Here is a 20228-nt window from a genome sequence, read left to right on the forward strand (position 1 = left end):
ATCATATTATATATATTCATATATATTTCTTATATTCCCATTAAATAATCATATGTAATGGAAATTAATGGTTTTAGCCCTTTTTTGTGGCTTTCTTTTTTTGTTTGTTTTTTAGTCAGTGATTGAATAATGGCTGATTATTGAGTAAACTATGTGAGATATTAGATATAATATTGCCTATTATTTCTGGCTAGGACTTTATGTGAAAATTTACCTGGGTCCTTGGTTCTTAAGTACCACAAGGAAAGAAGGGATGCATGTCAACGGTAGGCATTTGGCATTTGGTTTTGACATCCTTGCAGCTAAACCAACTTCCTTTTCAAAGGCGACCTCCTCATGTTAGTGAGATGGATCTCAGTTTCAAATTATGCTCTCCTGAAAGATGCTGTCCCTTCCCAGATTGAACCCCAGGGGACTTCGATTCATAGGGAATAATGATGCATATGAATATGTCTGCTGTGTTTCTCGTCTCCTTAATAATAATGACTGTGGGTGTAATTTGTTCAGGACAAATTAAGGGTCAGGCCCTATGAAAATAGTTCAGCTGAAGTATTTCCCAAGAAGCCATTATTATCTTGATTTGGAGATGGCGACCTGGTGAGTTAGCTCCATTCTTTTGCTTGCTAACAGTCCCACCAGAGAGTGGGGAGCTAAGGTTTGAATCCACAGCCATCTAATTCCAGAGACCCAGATAGAAACCATACCACTATAATGCCTGTCCTACTTTCTGAAGTCACCTGATTCTCAGCAGATATTCTTTCCTCCTACTTCAAAGAGAAAACAGAAACCATGAAAAATAGATTGCCTTCATAGCTCACCATTTGGATTCAGCATTCAGAGCCATCTGCTTCTACCCTTTCTCTTATAAACATTTATTGTTCTACCCAAACTCTGAATCCCATCCTTTTCTATGATAGAAGAAAGAAAATTGATTCAAATTCTCTGCCTCCATTAAATCATTTGCAGTATTTAAATATGTTCAAAGCTCTAACATCTTAATAACAAAAACCCTTTACCATTCAGCTGACAACCTTCTCTTTCTTTCTCTTCTCTCTCTCTTTCCTTGCAGAGTCACCCCCCTAAAATTGTCTAAACTTCTGTCCTCTATTTCATCATCTCTTAATCAACCTATTCTTAATCTGTTTTATACCTTAATCATTCAACTAAATCCACTTGTTTTAATCCAGAATACCACCTCTAAATCCAACATAGAGTTTTAAATTCCTGTTTTATTTGACTTCTACACAGCATTAGAAAAAGTTGCCTGACCCTACCTTGGCTTCTGTATAGCTTACACTTTTGTCTTGAAGCACTCTGCTCTTTATCTCAGCTTTGTCTGTCAACTCCTCTACTTTGACTTTGTTATAATTATTTTAAGGTATAAAATGAAATCATGAACTAGGACAAAGGAGTCATTTTACCAGATTTATTGAGGTGTAATTGACATAAAAAACTGTGCATAGTTAGAATGTACACTTTGATAAGGTGTGACATATGCATATACTCTTAAACCATTCCCATTATCAAGATGGTGGACCTATTCATCCCTATCTGAAGTTTCCTTCTGTTCCTTTATAATTTCTCCATTTTCCCTCTCTCTTACACCTCTTTCACACCCCCAAATCATAGAAAAATGATCTTTTTCTGATATTATATATTAGTTTGCACTACCTAAATTTTTAAATAAATGGAATCATTTGGTAAAAACTCTATTTTGTTTGGCTTCTTTCACTCAGTATAATTATTTGTGATCCATGAATGTATCAATAGTTTATTTTTTTTCACTGCTGAGTAGCGTTCCACTGTACCACAATTTGCTTATCCAGTCACCTGTTGATGGGCCTTAGGGCTATTTCTAGATTTGGGCTATCACAAGTAGAGCTGCTATGAACATCCATGTACAAGTCTTTTAGTGGACATATGCTTCGACTACTTTTGGGTAAATTCTTAGACATATGGCTAGATAATTTGATAGTTGTAAATTTGCCATCTAAATAAATTGCCACTCTTTTACAAAGTGACTGAACCATTTTATATTCCCACCAGCAATCAGTACATGACAGTTCCGTTTCTTCTACAGCCTCAACAATACTTGGTATGGTCAGCCTTTTTAACTTTTAAATATATCCATCCTAATACGTGTGTAATGCAATAGCATTGTGATTTTCATTGACATTTATCTATTGATTAATGATATTACACACTTTTCCTAAGATATTTGCCATCTATATAGCAAATATTTTGGTGAAGTATCTGTTTAAAGCTTTTACCTATTTTTATTGGGCTGGTTGTTTTATTATTGAGTTGAGAGTTTTTATATGTTCTGTATACAAATCCTCTGCAAATATTTTACTGCAGGCTGTGGTTTGGCTTTCAACAGTGTTCATGGTGATTTTTGAAGAGACATTTTTAATTTTGATAATGTCCAATTTATCAATCTGTTTTTGTATGGATCATACTTTGGCATTGCAGTTAAGAAATCTTTACTCAACCCAAGTTCGCAAATATACATTCCTGTGTTTTCTTCTAAAAGTTTTGTAGTTTAGGGCTTTACGTTTAGGTCTATGATTCATCTTGAGTTAATCTTTGCATATGGTGGTAAGTATGGCTCAAAGTTCTTTTGTGTTTTTTTGCATATTCATACCTGTTCTAACTTGCTAGCTGCTGGAATGCAATATACCAGAAACAGAATGGCTTTTAAAAGGGGAATTTAATAAGTTGCTAGTCTACTGTTCTAAGGCCAAGAAAATGTCCCAATTAAAACAAGTCTATAGAAACATCCAATCTAAGGCATCCAGGGAATGATACCTTGGTTCAAGAAGGTCTATGAAGTTCAGGGTTTCTCTCTTATCTGAGAAGGCACATGGCGAACACAGTCACAGTTTCTCTCTCATCTGGAAAGGCACATGGTGAACACGGTCAGGGTTCCTCTCTCATTTGGAAGGGCATATGGTGAACACAGCATCATCTGCTAGCTTCTTCTCCTGGCTTCCTGTTTCATGAAGCTCCCCGGGAGGCATTTCCCTTCCTCATCTCCAAAAGTCTCTGGTTGGTAGACTTTGGCTTCTCGTGGCTACGTTGTTCTGCTCTGCTCCCTCTGAATCTCATATTCTCCAAAATGTTTCCTCTTTTATGGGACTCCAATAAACCAGTCAAGACCCACCCAAATGGGTGGAGAAATGTCATCACCCAGTCCAGTTCAACGACCACTCCTGACTAAATCACATCATCCAGGGAGATGATCTGATCACAGTTTCAAACATACAGTATTGAATAGGGATTATTCTACCTTTATGAAGTGGGATTTTGATTAAAACATGGTTTTTCTAGGGGGCATACATCCTTTTAAACCAGCACAACACCTAATTGTTTTGACACCATCTGGTGAAAATATAAACTTTTTCTCACCAAATTTCCTTTGCTTCTTTATCAAAACTTATTTGACTATGTATGTATGGGCCTACTTCTGTACTCTATTTTGTTCCATTGATCTATTTGTATACTTGATGTCAATACTGAACTGTTTTGAAATTAAAATTATTCCCAGTTTTATTGTTCTTTAAAATTTGTTATTACTATTATTGTTTTCTATATTCCCATATGAATTTTAGATTCAGCTTGTGATTTTTTACAATAAAGTTGCTGGGAATTTAATTGAAGATTGTGTTGACTCTACAGATCAATATGGCGAGATTGACATTTTAACAATAGTGAATGAATCTTCTGGCCTGCGAACAATATATATATATAGCTCTGCAGTATTTAGGTCATCTCTCTGAAATGTTTGGTATTTTTAACTCACAAGGCTATTACACATTTCATGACATTTACCTCTAAGTATTTCATATTTTTATGCTATTTTATATATCATTCTCTTTTAAATTTCAATTTCATCTTTTTATTACTCTTATTTAAAAATACAATTAAATTTTGTATATTGGGGTTGTATCCTGCAACCTTGTTGAAAATCATGCTAGTTCTAATAGCTTTTGTAGATTTCATCAGATTTTCTATATAGCTCACCTTGTGATCTGTGGATAAAAACAATTTACTTCTTCCTGTCCAAGCAGACTGACTTTTATTTCTTTTTATTGCCTTAGTGTTATGGCTGAACCTTTAGTACCATAGAGTAGAAGTGGTGAGAATAGATATTCTTGCCTTGCTCCTGATCTTAGATAAACTTTTTTGTTTGCTTTTTTCTCTTTCTCTCAGAAATCACTGTCCTTGGCTGCCTGATGTCCAGTGACTTGCAAAGCGTTATTTCAAACATTCTGCCTGTTTCATTTGTCTGCTTGTCATTTCTTATGGGAGGGTAAATCTGCTCCCTGTTGTCCATCTTGGTCTTAAGTAATGATTAGACTGCTTCAGCCATTTATATGCTTAATGTGGATTTTAGAGTTTCTTCTCCTCTTACCACACATTATCTTCCTGGGGAACCTCATCTACTTTAATAGTTTTGAGGATCATTTATATAGAAATAACTCCCACATTTATATATCTAGCTGAGACTGTTCATTTGAATTCCAAATGCATTTTTGAGACAGTAAGTCTACAACTCCATTAAAAAATTTCACAGACAGCTCAAATTTGACATGTCCAAAAATGAACTCATTCTATTACCTACTCAACCTTTTGGACTTTCTGTCTCAAAACATGGCAGCAGTGCTATTATTATTATGGTGAGCAGCTCAATAGTCTCAATGACTCTGCTCCATCCCTCAAATTCCACTGGATCACCAAGTCCTGTTGAGTCTACCTCTATAAATACGTTTTAAAATCCATTCACAGTTTCTTCAACCACTTACCACTTCTTTTCCTTTCAGCCACCCTCTCTTACCTAATTTACAACAATGACAATTTAATATCCTTTGTATCACCTGGAATCATTTTTAGCCCCTTTATAATATATTCTTCACTATAGATTCCAGTAATTTTTTACATAGAAATTTCCTCTTCAAAACTTCTGGTGGTCCATCCCTGTTTTCAAGATACAGCCCAGAATTTTAAATGTGATCTAAATATACCTAAATAATCAGCTCTCCCACTTGATCTATTATACACTCCCTATGCCATATTGAGCTTTCTCATTCCCTCAAGTTAGTCACGCTCTTCCTTGCTTCTGGGTTCTCACAGATGCTATTTTCTCTGCTTGGAATACCTTTTTCCCTAAGTCCCACTTGTTTCATTTGGACAATTTCTATGTATAATTCAATGATGTGCTGAGAGACCACTTCCTTAGAGAAGCCTCAGCTGCCCTATTCCAACGTAAATGAGAGCGAATTTGCACATGTACTTCTCTGTCTCTCTCTCCATTGACTGATATGGTGACATATGTGTACAATACAATAGGCTCATTTACTTAATTAGTGTAATGAATAGGATGTAGAACCAAGTATCCACTGGAGGCAGTATTCCTGTGCTCTCAGCTTCAACGACCTCAGTCTCCACTCTCTTCTGCATTTTTTTTCTTGTTTTTTCATGGGCAAGCACCAGGAATCGAACCGGGGTCTCCAGCATGTCGGGCAACAATTTTGCCACTGAGCCACCATTGCCCACCCCCCACATGCTTTTCCTTTACCATCCTCTCCTCTCCACTACAGCTTTCTATTTCCAGTCCACTCAAGGGGAAAATTTATCACCAAAGCCAATGGCCTGTAAGACTTCAAAGTACTGGAGGAGGAGATCAAAGAATTAAAATAAGAGGAAAATGGGAGGAAGGGAAGGAAAAGTAAGAAGGCTCAGAAAAAGAGTGGAGGGTAGGGACTGGCGCAGTTTTGCCACCTGGTTGTTAAAAGGTCCTGAGTCTCAGGTTTATTCCATTATTCACCAATCTTTTCCCACATTCAAGAAATCAAAAAATCAACTGACTTTTCCTCCTTATATGCATATTCCTCAGGGTGCAGCCACCCCACCTCCCACTACCCTGGCTTTGTTTGGTTCTTATCAAGGCTGTTTTTTTTAAATATATATTAACCTGATTAATTTGCATAACAATATTCTGACAATGGATTTGTGGGATAATGTGATTTATATCCTATATATGTTTATAAGGAAGGTTTCTGAGTTCTGTGCCCTGTAGGAGACAGTACTGGCAACCACTCTTAATTTTCAGTGTTTTTAGAAATTTACATTTTAGAAATCATTGACTCCTCTTAACACCTCTCATACAAATACACCTAAGTGGGATGAGGCAGAAACTGTGAAATTATTATCATAGAAATAAAAAGATAACAGTTTGCAAGATAACCGAATACTAGGGGGAATGGATTACATAATTATCAGTAAATTTGAAGTGAAAACTGGAAACGATTTAACCAGTTTTTGAAAATACAGCTATGTAGTGTTTTTAAGTAAAAGTTCTATATAAAATAATGAATTTCAGATATCTGCTTTTGTTTGGTCTGAAAATGAAATAGATGGAGGGAATTGGTCATCAAAGGCCTATTAACTACTGTTCCTATAATTGCCTGATATCTATTTCAACATTTCTGATAGAGTAAATGGAGTGACCAATGTCAACAGGCAACATTTAAAAAGCCATTTCTTTCAGAGTTAGAATATTTTTGCCACCCCTGGGGACATGCTTTGAATCTGGCAAGAACATTAGCTGATCATGCTACTTCAATCTGACAGCTTCAGCTTTTTAACAGGGGAAAAAGGCAGAACTAATGGATGTGAATAAGCTTAAAAGCAAGGAAACTTATCAATCACTGTAAACAGCTGTATTTTTGGAAGCTAATAGAGGTACTCCTAAAAACATAAAAAGCCAATAGATATTCTTCTGGCAACTAATAATTTCAGTCAGGTCTTCTTCATTTGTCTCTCCCCAATCCCCAAACTGTCTTTTCTTTTTTTTCTTTTTTTTCAGTATAATATTCTTGTCAGCATCGATTAACATGAAAAAATTCTCTTTACATGCACCATTCTACTTTCCAGAAAGGAATAATGCAGTATCTAATTTTATGAAAAGATAACTCAAAAGATGAATGAAGCAAATCAAATTATTAAATTCATTGTAGTCTCTTCTTCTTCCCTTTTGGATTTTGTAATAGAAAACATATACACACAAAGCTATCCATAATTGGTACATTACTGAGTAATAACTATAACTATTTATCTTTTCATTCAACCTCAGGCACATAACATTTTACATGTATATTTCAAAGAGCTTGAAAACACGATTATCTGTTTTGCTTTACAATTATTTTTTGAAAATTCCTCTATTGTATCCTCCACAGAGGCCTCTAAACCCATTCTTTTCCAGAACAAATTCATTTTAGAAGGGATTACTACTGTGACAGTGATTCAGGAAACAACAAAACTCTGCTTACTCTCCTGGAAAAGTGGAAAATGTGTTTACTTATTTTTTTCTTTAGCCTTCTAAAAGATTAGAATCAGGCCGAGTTGTTGGACCTTAGAGTACTATGAAGAAACTGTCACATGGAGCCCTTAGCACCACAAACCTGTTTCAGAGTCTATGATGGTATTCTTTAAAACTAAGAAGCCTCGTTTCTATCATCATCCTTTTCTGTCTTTGGTACTACCTGAAAGGATTAATTTTCTCCAGTGCATGAAATGCTACGCCCTTGACTAGGGATGATAACAGGATATATAAATGCAGTCTTGCCCCCGTGGATTAACTGTTCACCTGGAGAGAAACTGTGTAAACACACTCATTGCATTAGAATGTGCTAGAGCCCAGAGCAGAGTGTAGAATAGAGGAAGGTGGGATTAACTCTTCTTGGTATATCGGGAGTTTTCAGAGCATGGGACCACCTGAGATGGGTTTTGAAAAATGGATATTATCTTTTCCCAGACAGCGTAACAATTGCATGTAAATGAATGTGAAGTTTAATAAGGCACAATAGCATGTGCTCTGAAGCTAGCTGCTAGGATCTGAATCACTGCTCCAATATTGTCTAGCTATGGCAGTCTGGGAAACTCATTTAATCCCAGTGGTTCAGTCTCCTCATCTGAAAAGCGAGGTTTAGTAATTTAATGTATCTCTGTCAAAGCACCTTTTCTATTGGATAACATTCCCAAATTTTTCTAGAGAATTTCTAATATCTGTAATTTAAAAAACAAGATTTTGCCACAAAGGCAAGTCAGATAGGTTTTCACAGTGACTCAAGTCATACAAAAAAATTTTATTTTTGTTTTTGTTTAACTTTCAGTAAGCTAGGCTTTGAGATGTTATGATTAAGCAGCCATCATTCTCAGGGATTCCTCAGGATTCTTATCAACTCCCCTTCTCTCTAACTAGCAGATTTAGTTCAGATTTACTTAGAACAAGTTTAGCTACAATCTCTTCACTTGGGTGAGGGTTGGAAAACCAGAATCCCAATTTATAGGTGTAGTAATTAGTATTTGCCTGGAACATGGTCCATGCCACTGGAAGCTCATCACTGGAAAGTAAATTCCATGAAAACAGAGGCTGTCTGTATCATCCTTGGTCACAGGTATTTTAATCTGTTAACAACTGATACAGACATACTCACAGAGATTACAGAAGAATATCAGTCCAGATTACATATTAATTGCTGAAATTAAGGCATCATAATGAGCCACTAATTAACCTTCTCTCAGAATTAGATTTTGGAATGGACTTTTAGTCTTTTCTGAGATGCCATATTCAAACATATAGGTGTGGGGGATGGACCCCTAAGGTGACTCTCCTGCCCCCCACCCTCCCATAAATCCCTAGTTCCTGTTCATTTCTTGCATAATCCCCTCCCCTTGAATATGGGAAGCACCTGTCCCATGCTTCAAACCAATAGAATATGACAAAGGTAATTGGATGTCACTCCTGCCATTAGGTTACACTAGACAAAATTCCTGATGGCAGCCGGAAGCCAGATCTTTTCTCGGCTTGAGGAAGTTAGTGGCCATATGGGAAAAGTCCACATGGCAAAGAACTCTGGGCAACCTCTAGGGATTGCAGGTGGCCTCCAGGACTTAAAAGTGACCTCTGAGTGAGAGCCAACAAGAGTGTGGGCCTTCAGGCACACAGCCACAAGGAAACTTTAACAAAATCGAATGAGCTTAGGAGCAGATTCTTTCCCACTCAAACCTCCAGATGAGAACACAGCCTGGCCAACACAGTCAGGACCCGCTTAAGCTAGGTGTAGACTCCTTACCCACGGAAAGTGTGAGATAATAAAAGTGCGCTGCTTTAGGGTTTTAAAATTTATACAATTTGTAACTCGGCAATAGAAACTAACACAATACGTCATCAAAATTCTTTTTTTTTTTTTGGACTGATAACATTCCATCTCTAAATGATTAGTCACATACATAATAATCCGTGAGCCATTTTCAGCAGTATTACAAACAATGAATGTGGCATATTATTTGGGATTGGAGTCTAGCAGCCCTTAAAAATTTTATTTTCACTTCTTTCTTACTTACTTGCTGTCCTCTCCCCCTCTTGTCGTAGACCGCCCATTTCCGTAGCCCACCACAAAACCGCAACCCTTCCTGTTATGTTCAGCACTTCTCTTTTCCTAACTTCTGCCCTAAGCCTAGCAACTGCTTCTTAGCTTGTGTGATTGGCTACCCTCCCCTGACGTACATGCCCCGACTCCACCCCTCCTCCAAACTGTATATAACCCGAGCTCACCAAGCGTTGGGGTCCTTTTTAGCCCTTGAGCCTCTGAGCACACGAGTCTTTGCTATGTAACAATAAAGAAGCAGTGCGCAACAATTGGCCTCCGGCTCAAGTCTTTTTAGGACCCTCGGCGGGGAACCCTGCCGAGCATCGGCTCACCTTAGTCCACTTATCCGGGCCCGGAACCCCCTCACCCCCACCCGGTGAAACGTCCAAACACCCTGACGCCGCGAGGCAGGAGGCCCAAGAGCCGTAGCGCCCTCTTTAGCCCCTGCGACATCACCGCGGCAAATGAAGGTGCAAGAATCATGTAAAGATTTTTAACTTTTAGTGAATTTACCTAGAGAAAACTTTAAAGGTATTCCTTTATCTCCGATAGTGCTGAAAATCTACCTTCATTATCATTAAGGATCTATAATGTGGAGCATCTGACATTATATTGTCTCAAGCAATACTACTGATTGATCTTTTCTACTTTTAAATTTTCTACCTATTGCGGAGGGATGCTAATGATTAAAATAGTATTTATTAATTTTTAAAATACTCTTAAAGTGTTTGTTTCCCATGTCCTTTCCAAGATTACTAATAAGATAAAATTACTCCTGAATTATTTATTATTCACTTTCCTCTAAAAGAAATTAACTCAGTGTCTGAGGAGGTTAAAAAAAAAAGTGAAACAATGACTTACTATTAAAAAGCAAACCTTTTTTTTTGAGATCATAAAATTGTAATTTTTACTATATCATGAGTAAGCAACAAAGTGCCATTTCTATGCACTGATCTGGACTGTATTAACAAGGAAGTCTTTTTTTTTTCTAAATGTGTCTCAAGATTTAACAACAAACTTTTGCTAATGATCTGACTCATCTGCCAGTGTCTGTACACAGTTTGTATATCTGACCTCTGCAAAGAGCTTCAGCTTATACTGATTTTTGGTAAGTTCCTCCTCCAGAAAAGAATGGAAAGAAATAAATGATATGTCTAGCAGATAAATGAAGAAGTTTCTGCACTTTGAGATTACACCACTGTAGATAATATACTTGCTACTCAGAATATAGTGTTACAAATAAGACACTGATTGTTACGTGGGAGCACCTAAGACCTGAGTTAAGTAAGTCATCGCAGTTAATTTAACCTACCAAGGAATAAAGTAACAAGCCGAAATGTTCAAAACTAGGAAGTTAGAGATCATGACTGAGTGGTGAGTCTTTGGAAATGAATACCTGGGATCAAATTCACAGAAATTCTAATACTTATTGTATGACACTGACCAAGTTTTATGATTGCTTTAAGATTTATAGAGACTAATATGACGTTTAAATGAAATAGAACAGGCACAGTGCTTAACACACTGTCCCCCCACCCCCAGCCCTTAAGATATATTAATTATCATGAATTTAGTCAGATAGTCCTTGGCCCAGAATTGTTCTTTTTTTTTTTTTCAGATTAAACAGTCATTAGAATGCCTTTCCTCTAGTAGTTGCTTCTCAAATAGTTAACAGGGAAATAACATTTTACAGGCTTTGGTCATCAGTTTTTGTTTTGTTTTGCTTTTGTTTTTATAGTTGCTGTTTTGTTTTTTTTTTTTCTTTCCTAGCACTTCAGCCAGAGCAAATGTGCAACACAAATAGTTATATTTCTTGTAAACTCTTTAGGTCAGTCTATGATACTATATGAGGTCTGAGAGAACAAGTCCATCTCTAAATTAAATTTCTCTTTGTTTCGTTTCTTTCCATAGAAGTAAAACATGAAATATGGACTGCAGTAATAATGGACCAGGATGAAATGAGGCACCTGATAAAATATCTTGTGTTAACTCTGATGAAATCCAGAGGGCAGTTATTTTAGTTTTAGAAGGAGAGATGTTCAGATACCATATGTGATTATTTTTGCATTGGGTTTTGAGTTAGCATAAAGTATAAAATTCTGAGACAATTTTTAATGGGACCTAATGTTAAAAATAACATAATTCATCATCTTAGAGCTATTTTTATAAAATGGGAATAATAATGCCAAATAGTAAGTTTCTGAATAGGTTTTGATAGAGTAATATTAAGATATATAAAAAATAAATTGGGAGTTTTCAAGGTTTGCTAGCAGTGCCAAAATCACAATATTGAAAAGACTAAATATCTCCCTACTTAAGAATCTTTGAATGTTGCTTAAATTAATTTTTTCATATTTCTTGTTTGAGTATATCTATCTGAGTATGTACTAAGAATGTGTGTATGAGCCAAATAAAATATATGTATACATGTATATATATTCAAATATATATAAAAACATAAGCGTATTTACATAAAGGTATGTATATATATGTGTGTTGTATAAATCTATATATTTCAGACACAGAAAAGACATTTTATGGAGACAGAACTTTACCTCCATTGGAATATAGATAAATTCATGCACAAAAAGCTAACTATATAAAGTATAAAACTGCCATTAAATCAAGGTAGAATGTCTTAACTGTCATATTAAATGGTTGTAATAAGAAAACTTTCCTAAAAGAAAAAAGACGTAAGCTAAGTTAGTAATGTTAAGAGAATAAATTTGAATTCAGTATAACATGACAACTTTTGGAATTCAGCAAAATTCAATCATTGAGATTGTATGGTTTTATTAGGGATAAAATACTATCCCTGAAAACTTTTTTACTTAAATTGTATCAGAGAATTTATTAACTGTTTTAAAAGTATAAAAGACTTCATGAAAGAAGACAGAACTATAACTGTCTCTATACGTTAAAATATTTAAAAAGTTAATTTTTTCATCAGTATACCTCTTCATTTCTTAAAATACTTGAAATTTTAGTAAAGTATTTATTTAGTAAAGTATAGATACAAAAGGTTTAGTATTTTTATGCATAAATGTAGAATAAGAGGAAGGGTATCTCTTTCTAGTTCTATGCGACTAATCAAGGAAAATGTCTGAATGGTGGGAAGATTTCAATGACTGGAATACTTTGAAGGTTAAGCTATGAAAGGTAATTGAAATAAACTAAAGCTATTACATAATACAGAATTGCCACCTATACCCAATTTTCAAGACATTAATACTATTAGAAAATGGATGGAATATTAGAGAACGGTCCCAAGATTTGCTGGAAATGAATACTAATTAATTTTCTGTTCAGGAGAAATTTTATCCTAGGTTCTCAATGTTCTTACCTTTAAGTATATTTATCAAATCAGGACTCACTCCCAAAAGGTATTTTTTTTTTAATTTTAGTAATCTATAAATATATTGGAAAGAGTATTGCTTTCTGGGGGTACAAGGGTAGTTCAATGGTAGAATTCTTGCCAGTCATGCGGGAATCCCAGGTTTGATTCATGGCCAATGTACTTCCCCAAAAACAAGCAAACAAGTGAAACAAAAAATCAACAAATAGTGCTGCAATAATGGGATACTCACATGGAAAAATAATGAAATGTGACCCCACCATACAGCATAGAAAAAAAAAAAAGAGTATTGTTATCTTTATTCCTGATACACATAGATGTGATCTAATCTAAAGGACAAGACAAAGCACATTTTGAAAATATATTAATGTACTCAAAAACAGTATTGAGAAAACTAGTACATCTACCATTAGTAAACCTCACTCCAAGAATGCCTGTTGTCTATAATTTCTAGTCACATGCCAATTTTTATGGAAATTCATTATACATTAAATATACGTGTCTCTGTGTGTATGTATATACAGAAAATTTTTAAATACTGGGCACCATCTTGCTGTAAGGCAGTAAAATGTGTTAGGAGTTACAGATCTAGGGAGCAAGAAAAAAAAGTCATGTTATGCAGGAAATAAATTATTTGATTTTTATCTAGCTACTAAACTTTTCTAAGCCACAATTTACTCAGTTATGAAAGAGATTTAGTAAAATGATTTATCTCAAAAGTCTGTCAATGAGCTAAAACTTGCAAAATGTTTTGGCCCTGCCTAATACTTAGAAAGAACTCAATAAATGTTAGCTGCTGTTGTGGGATTGCTATATGCTATATATTATGAGATAAGAGGCACTGTGTTTAATAGATTGGATATGCTACTTTGCATTGTGCTTAGAAGGTTGAATTGTCCTGTGAAAAGATTTATATAAATGTAAACCAGGTGTCTCACACATATCCAGCCTTCAGGGTTGGGTCATGCTTTCCTTTAATGCCTAAATAGCAATAGCCCGTGTCCCTTTGTGTATTATGGCAGAAAATCTAGTCTTTTACGGGGTTTCTCTCCTCAAATATTTCTGACAAGCCCTAGAAAACACTTACATGTCCCACCACTTTACATATCATAGTTGTCATTTGCCTTTCAACCAGCCCTCTGTTTCCAGACAGTTGCAGCACATTTCCACAGGTGCCTTTCGTTTTCTTTGGTCTCATTTCCTTAGGTAGATGCTGTTTCACTCCACTGTGCAGCAGCATTTCAAGGGTGGACCCAGACCTGTCCCTTAATCACCCACAGCACAACTAAGATCAGGCTTTCAATGGCAAGACTTAAATAGATGCTTGCAAGCTGCAGAAAGCCATGCAAAAAACACTGTATAGTATTTGCTGAATAATCTTGCTTTATAAGCAACCACAAAACTCAGAGATTTCAACAAATATTCAGTTCTTTCTCATGGATCTAGAGGTCAGCTATGGATCAACTCAAGTCTGCTGGATTTGGCTGGACGTGGATCCAGGTTGTGGGCAGCCCATGTTAGCTGCATGTACCTCCTATCCTGGGGCCAGTGATGACATGGAGCATGTTCTTCTCCTGACAGAGATGGCATAGGCTCAGAAAGCCAAGCCAAACTAAGAAGTACACTTAAGGTCTCTGCTCACATTATGTCCGCTAACCGTCCATTGTCTTATGTAAGTTAATGACCAAAATCAGTATCAATGGCCAAAGGATATGCAATCAAATCGCTCTCCCGAAGGCTCTGCAAAGTTACATGGCAAAGGGGGAGAATGTGTGATTCTATCACTGGGAGAGTGTGACAAATTGAAGTCAACAAACTGGGCACAGATATGACAAACTGGGCAGAGCTTTCAGTAATAGTCATTTTACCCTTACCTGCAGTTTTATAGAATGTTGTAATGTTTGGGGGGAAGTACATAGATTTATTACCATAAATCAATTTATGTCCAGAGAAGAGTAAAAAAATTCCTAAAATAAATACTCAGCCAAAATGGAATTCTAATAACAGTGAAGAAAATATTTGACATTTGATGGATCACAGGGCAAGACTTGGTCCTAATTTTTCTTAACTGTCATATTCCTGAAGGAAATGTTTGCTTTGTTTTAATCGCCAAATGAGCTATTTGTTTTTCTGTCTCTACAAAACAAAGAAACCACACGTTTCTAAAGATGAATACAAGCTCCTACCTCTCAAACTGTTATTGTGGGATTGTTATATACCATATATTATGAAGTAAGACTTAGAATGTCAGTCTCTCTTTATTTACTTCCAGTCATAAAAATGTCCAAGAAATGTTAGGAGACCTGGTCTCAGCCATGACTGTCCACTTGCATGAAGTTTCAGGCAACTGAGCTACGAAAGTGTGTGGACAATTCAAGATGCCTTGAATATACCTCAGAGGCAAATGGGCTGATCCAAACTACCAAAAGATGCTCTTTGGATGATACCTGCACAACTTCTCTCATAACTGGGTGGGATTTTGCAACTGAGTCCATCTACAGAAAATTGTTCTTATGGGCAGGCTGTCTGTACAAAACCATGTAAGCAGAGCCATAGGTAAAAGAAAAAAAGGGGTTGCATTATAATGCAGACTACTGAAAAAGTTAAAGGAGGCTGGTTAAAGGAGGGAAGAGTGGGTACTTCAAATAAAACACACAAAGTGTAAGACGAGTTTATTTCCTAGGTACAGGTTCAAATGTGCCAGGTTATGGTCTTAGAGCTTTATGGATTCTCAAATAAGAAAAGTCAAAGAAGCCCAAACACCTGGGCTAATCATTGTGATAATCTTTAGCAGTATCACACTGAGTCCAAAATCATACGTACAATGAAATGCAGTGGTTTGTAACATTCTAAATAAGCCAGATATAAAAATAGAGAAATACCAAGCACCCGAAAGTTGGCATAAAATACAGGAATTTTATTTTCTTTTGGTAAGCAGATAGGAGTGAGAAGATCTGTTTTTATGTGCATATGTACTGAGGGTCAAAGACACAGGTGAGTAATGGCAATAATTACATATTAAAAAATCAAGGGGGGGTGCAAGGGAAGCTCAGTGGTAGAATTCTCGCCTGCCATGCTGCCATGCAGGAGGGAGACCTGGGCTTGATTCCAGGCCCATGCCCTCCCCCACCCCCCAAAAAAAATCAACAAAAGGTGCTGCAATAACAGGATAATCACATGGAAAAAGAATGAAATGTGACCCCCCCCACCATACAGCATACAAAAAAAAATCAATGGATTAAAGATGAGAACTATACAATACAAACATTGAATATTTTTATATAAATGAAATTACTTCAAAATTGTTTTGGCAATACTGAATTTAAAGCATTTTTTTAAGGAAACATTTACATTGCTCATGCAATTGTATTTTCTTTTCCCCCTTCATCAAAACAACAAAATCAGAGAAACAGTTAGTCCTAAGGTCACTGGGTATTAGTAAACGCACAACTAGGTTCCTCTGAGTCTGGTATGCCTTACAGAAAATAAGATAATAAGTAGTTTTCGACTTCATAACACAGGAGATTTCACACAACTTGTTCTTAAAATCTCCTCCATGTGCAATCTGGATCTACCTAGAATTTTTATCTGGATAGACAGGCAGTCTGGCAAGGCTGGAATAGAGAATGTAGAGAGGGGCCTCTCAAGAGGTGAGACGGGACTCTTAGGGACCTTGTAATTGTACTAACTATGTTAGTATTAAAGGAGTGAAGGAAAGGAATGACACTGGAATTTATTTTAGGAGGATGGCAGGGATTGGAAGATGGGATTAATCAGGAAAAGTAATATGCAATTGAGGGAAAATAAGAGCTCAAGTAAGGTAGAAAACCAGAGGATGGGAGGCGAGGAAATGTCGAAAATTGTTAAGTAGAAAATAATCTATGTTTTGTTCTATTTTCTCCAAAACATATCTTCTTCAAAACTAATATTCATTTATGTAATCAAGAAGATTTTCTTCTTTGGCTATACCAATGGAATCCTCTCAGAGCTGTTAAGAGAGCCAGGTACTTACTAACCCAGGCTGAATGATTTCCAGAATGGGCTAGTTTTGTTTTTCCCTCCCTGTTTGCTGGCAAAAACTTAACAGGCTGGCTATTCTGACTCATTCACCAGCTGATGATGACAAGTTGTAAACTGTGGAATCAACAATTAATTGTGCCTGGCCTGGTTACAAATAAAATTTGATAGAAAAAAAAAAGGCAAAAATGTGAACTACAAAACAAAGAAACAAAGAGGCTTTACCATTAATTCACCAAGGGCATACGCAAAGTGTCTATCCGATGACAGAAATCTAAACACAACGTAGAGTCAGGGAAGCGGATGAAGCTTTTCCAGTCACCTACAGAGAATGTGCTACATTCGTCTCCCTTCCCCAGGCAACACAAGCTATGTGTGACATGACACCTCGACATAATGTACATATAATTTGCATCACTTAGGGAGGGCACTTAAAGCATTCACTTAATCTGCAAGAGTGGCCTCTTCCAAATTTGTGGTGTTTATATTTTAAATTCCTATTCTTCTTTGTTTGTCAAAATGTCCACCTTTGACAAATGTATCCTTTGTCATCTTTACTTTTTCCTCCATTCTCTCGCTTTTTATTGCTCTAAGTTTCATTCTGATCTAGTGAGCCATATTTCCTTGAGTGGACTTGCCCAGACTTCTGTATAATTTTTTTTCCCATTCCAACATAGTTTCCCATTAAAGTTGATGGGGCCTCAAATGGCCTTCTTTTTGTAATCATATTTGTCGTCACTGTTACTCTAGCTAATATGTCCTCATGGAGAATATCAGGTTTTATAGTTGATCAGCTGTTGACTCTGGACAAAAAGCTCCCTCCATTATTGACTATGATATTAGCTGGCATATTTGAAACTGCCAATTTTATTCAACATTATGAATATAATCTTTGCCTTATTTATATGAAAGATCATAAATATAAGCTTAATAGCAATTTTATAAGTAAAGGAGATGGATAGTTAATTTCAGATTTGCAGAAATCTAATTATGATGCTTTATTTCACAAAATCTTGCTTCATGTTCTTATGGATGCATTTTCAAAGGTGGGATATTGTAACACATGTCTCTGTATAGTCATTTATTTCTTATATTTAAATTCCACATGACAGAAAATATTCCCTGTATAAATCAGTCAGGTTCAAAGGCATTCTTAAGTTTGAACTCTAATACACAAAGTGTATGAGCACACTTAATAGTTCATTTCCCAAAATTCCATACAGTGTCATAATCGCATCATGTTAGAAATATTTTCTGATATGCATGTCTAAACTAAAATGTATGGACCATCAAACTCAATTATGAAGAAGATAATTAAGATGTTTGATAATAATTTGAAATTAGAGCTTATGGTAGTTGATTTTTTCATCATACAACTTCTATGCCTTTTTCTTCTATCACTAACTCTAAATTTTCCTCTGGGGGGAAAATATCACAAAATTAGCTATATTGGACACTAATTATCTGTTTATATCTATATATATACATATATATAGCTTACATATTACATATATCCAAATACATAATACTTATAAATTATTCTAGTCATTTAAATTAAGAAACCATTGGCCCTAAAGAACTTTGAAGACAGATAAAATTTCTTTCAAACTGTGAAAAGTGGCAATTCATACTTAAATGTCTTGAATATTTCATGACAGAAATTGTCATCTCACGATCCTGCATGTGATCTAAAAATGTCTATAATAGAGTTTAGTACCTCTTGTGTAATATTGTATGCATTGCATTTTGTTACATTTATTATACAAATTGAAATGAATAATAATTTGCAGTTTTACATCCCATGAATATTTTTCAGCATTCTCCAGCAGCAGTTAATATGCTAACCAACTTTACTGATAGGCATACAGATGTGGAAGAAGTCTCTCTAGGGACTTTAATTATCACCTTGTCAAATTCAAATTATTATCTTGTGAGTTCATTTCCATAAAGTACCCCCTTTGCTGTTCCATGATTTAACATTTGTCTACTTTTTCTTATCTTATTTGTATCTATCTGGAGGCTCTAATCTTTTCAAAGGATGATCATTCTCTGTCAGTTTGTGATGTTTACCATAACAGATTTGGCTAGATAATTTTTACAAACACTTCATTTTGGCAGCAGAGAGCTCTGTACAATGTAGAAATACCCTATTACCAGTAATGTCCCATAAATTAAACTGAGAACTCAATTTTTTCTAAAAAAGAAAATCCACCTAAGGAAGATAACAAAGGGCAAAGATTATGACTAAACGAGACCTGATTTGAAAGATCTTCAATGCTACATGGTAGGCCATTTAAGGAATTAGATTTGGAGTGGCTCTCAGATTGAGCAATGGGGGAGGGCTTGGCACTTTATGCTGAAATGTGTTTTGGTGAAAAGTGGGAGTAGAGGTGAAAGAAATAATGAAGGTGATGCTTCTTTTCATAGATCAAAGTCAAGGCATTACTAAATGAAAATAATGATAGCAATAATAATAATAATGATAATGGAAATAAAAAGGCTGATAGGCCCCAAATTAGTTTAGTTTATTTCCTAAATAATTTATAAAGAGAGTTCAACATACAGATAGAGTCAGAAATGATTGTCATGAAATATTTAGTTTGAGCAAAAATTAAATGACTGCATGTTTGAAAACACCGGGCAGCTTTTATAAAAAAGATGGGTGAATAATATTTTGTTTTGACTTTTGTCAGCAGCCCTTATTTAAAAGATAGTGTTGTTAAGGCATACCCTAAATAATTATTTAAAATGTGTTGAAGTATATCTTCAAATATTTCAATAAACTTTGCAGTTAAGAACTTCTATTATCACCTGCCATGTGCCCCCCCCCCAAATTTACAAATGAAGGAATTAAATTATTCTGCACTTAAGTAATGAGGTGGTGATGATAAATTAGTGGTTCAGTAAATGATCAACTCTCATCGGCAACTCAGCCAGAAATACACGTTACCTACAGGGGGCTATCTCAAAGGTGGATTTATTTACGTTAAGTGTTAAGTGAGTGTATCGGAACTAGGGTTTAATATAATTTATTGGAAGGCAGTGAATGTCAGGAAAAGATTCCTGTATTGAGGAAAATAAAATGTCCCTCTGTAGAGTCCTTTACAATGAATGGAAGAAAAGGCCAAAAAAACTTTCAGAGGAAAATACCAAGTCGATGGATGGATGATAACCATTACCATAAGTCAGATAAAAGCAATTTAACATACCTGCCTAGAAAAGTACTTAACTGTTAACACTTTCATTTAATCTGAGCTATTCAATGTCATAATTAAATAATCCAATTAAGAAATATATTTAAAGTGAGAAATCAAAGTAATGGGAAATATTTTTTTTAAATAATCAGGATAATTGATAAAAATAAACCGAGCATTACATAGTCCTCTATGTTAAAACTAATATATTTCTCTCTCCATAGCTTT

At 35.5% G+C, this 20228-nt stretch overlaps 1 long non-coding RNA gene across 2 annotated transcripts in view; it reads right to left on the bottom strand.

Annotated features, from left to right (window-relative positions):
- LOC143679537 (uncharacterized) overlaps positions 1 to 9707 on the bottom strand; it is a 31923-nt gene extending 22216 nt beyond the window's left edge. Inside the window, exons 1-2 of one of the 2 annotated variants that reach the window (XR_013173817.1) lie at positions 9620 to 9707; positions 7464 to 7544 (exon numbers count right to left, since the gene is read on the bottom strand). This is a non-coding gene — a long non-coding RNA (uncharacterized LOC143679537). The other variant, XR_013173818.1, reaches the window with a different exon arrangement.
- Between the last annotated feature and the right edge of the window lie 10521 nt (positions 9708 to 20228).

Source organism: Tamandua tetradactyla, chromosome 4 (assembly GCF_023851605.1).
Source record: "Tamandua tetradactyla isolate mTamTet1 chromosome 4, mTamTet1.pri, whole genome shotgun sequence".
Taxonomy (NCBI): Eukaryota; Metazoa; Chordata; class Mammalia; order Pilosa; family Myrmecophagidae; genus Tamandua; species Tamandua tetradactyla.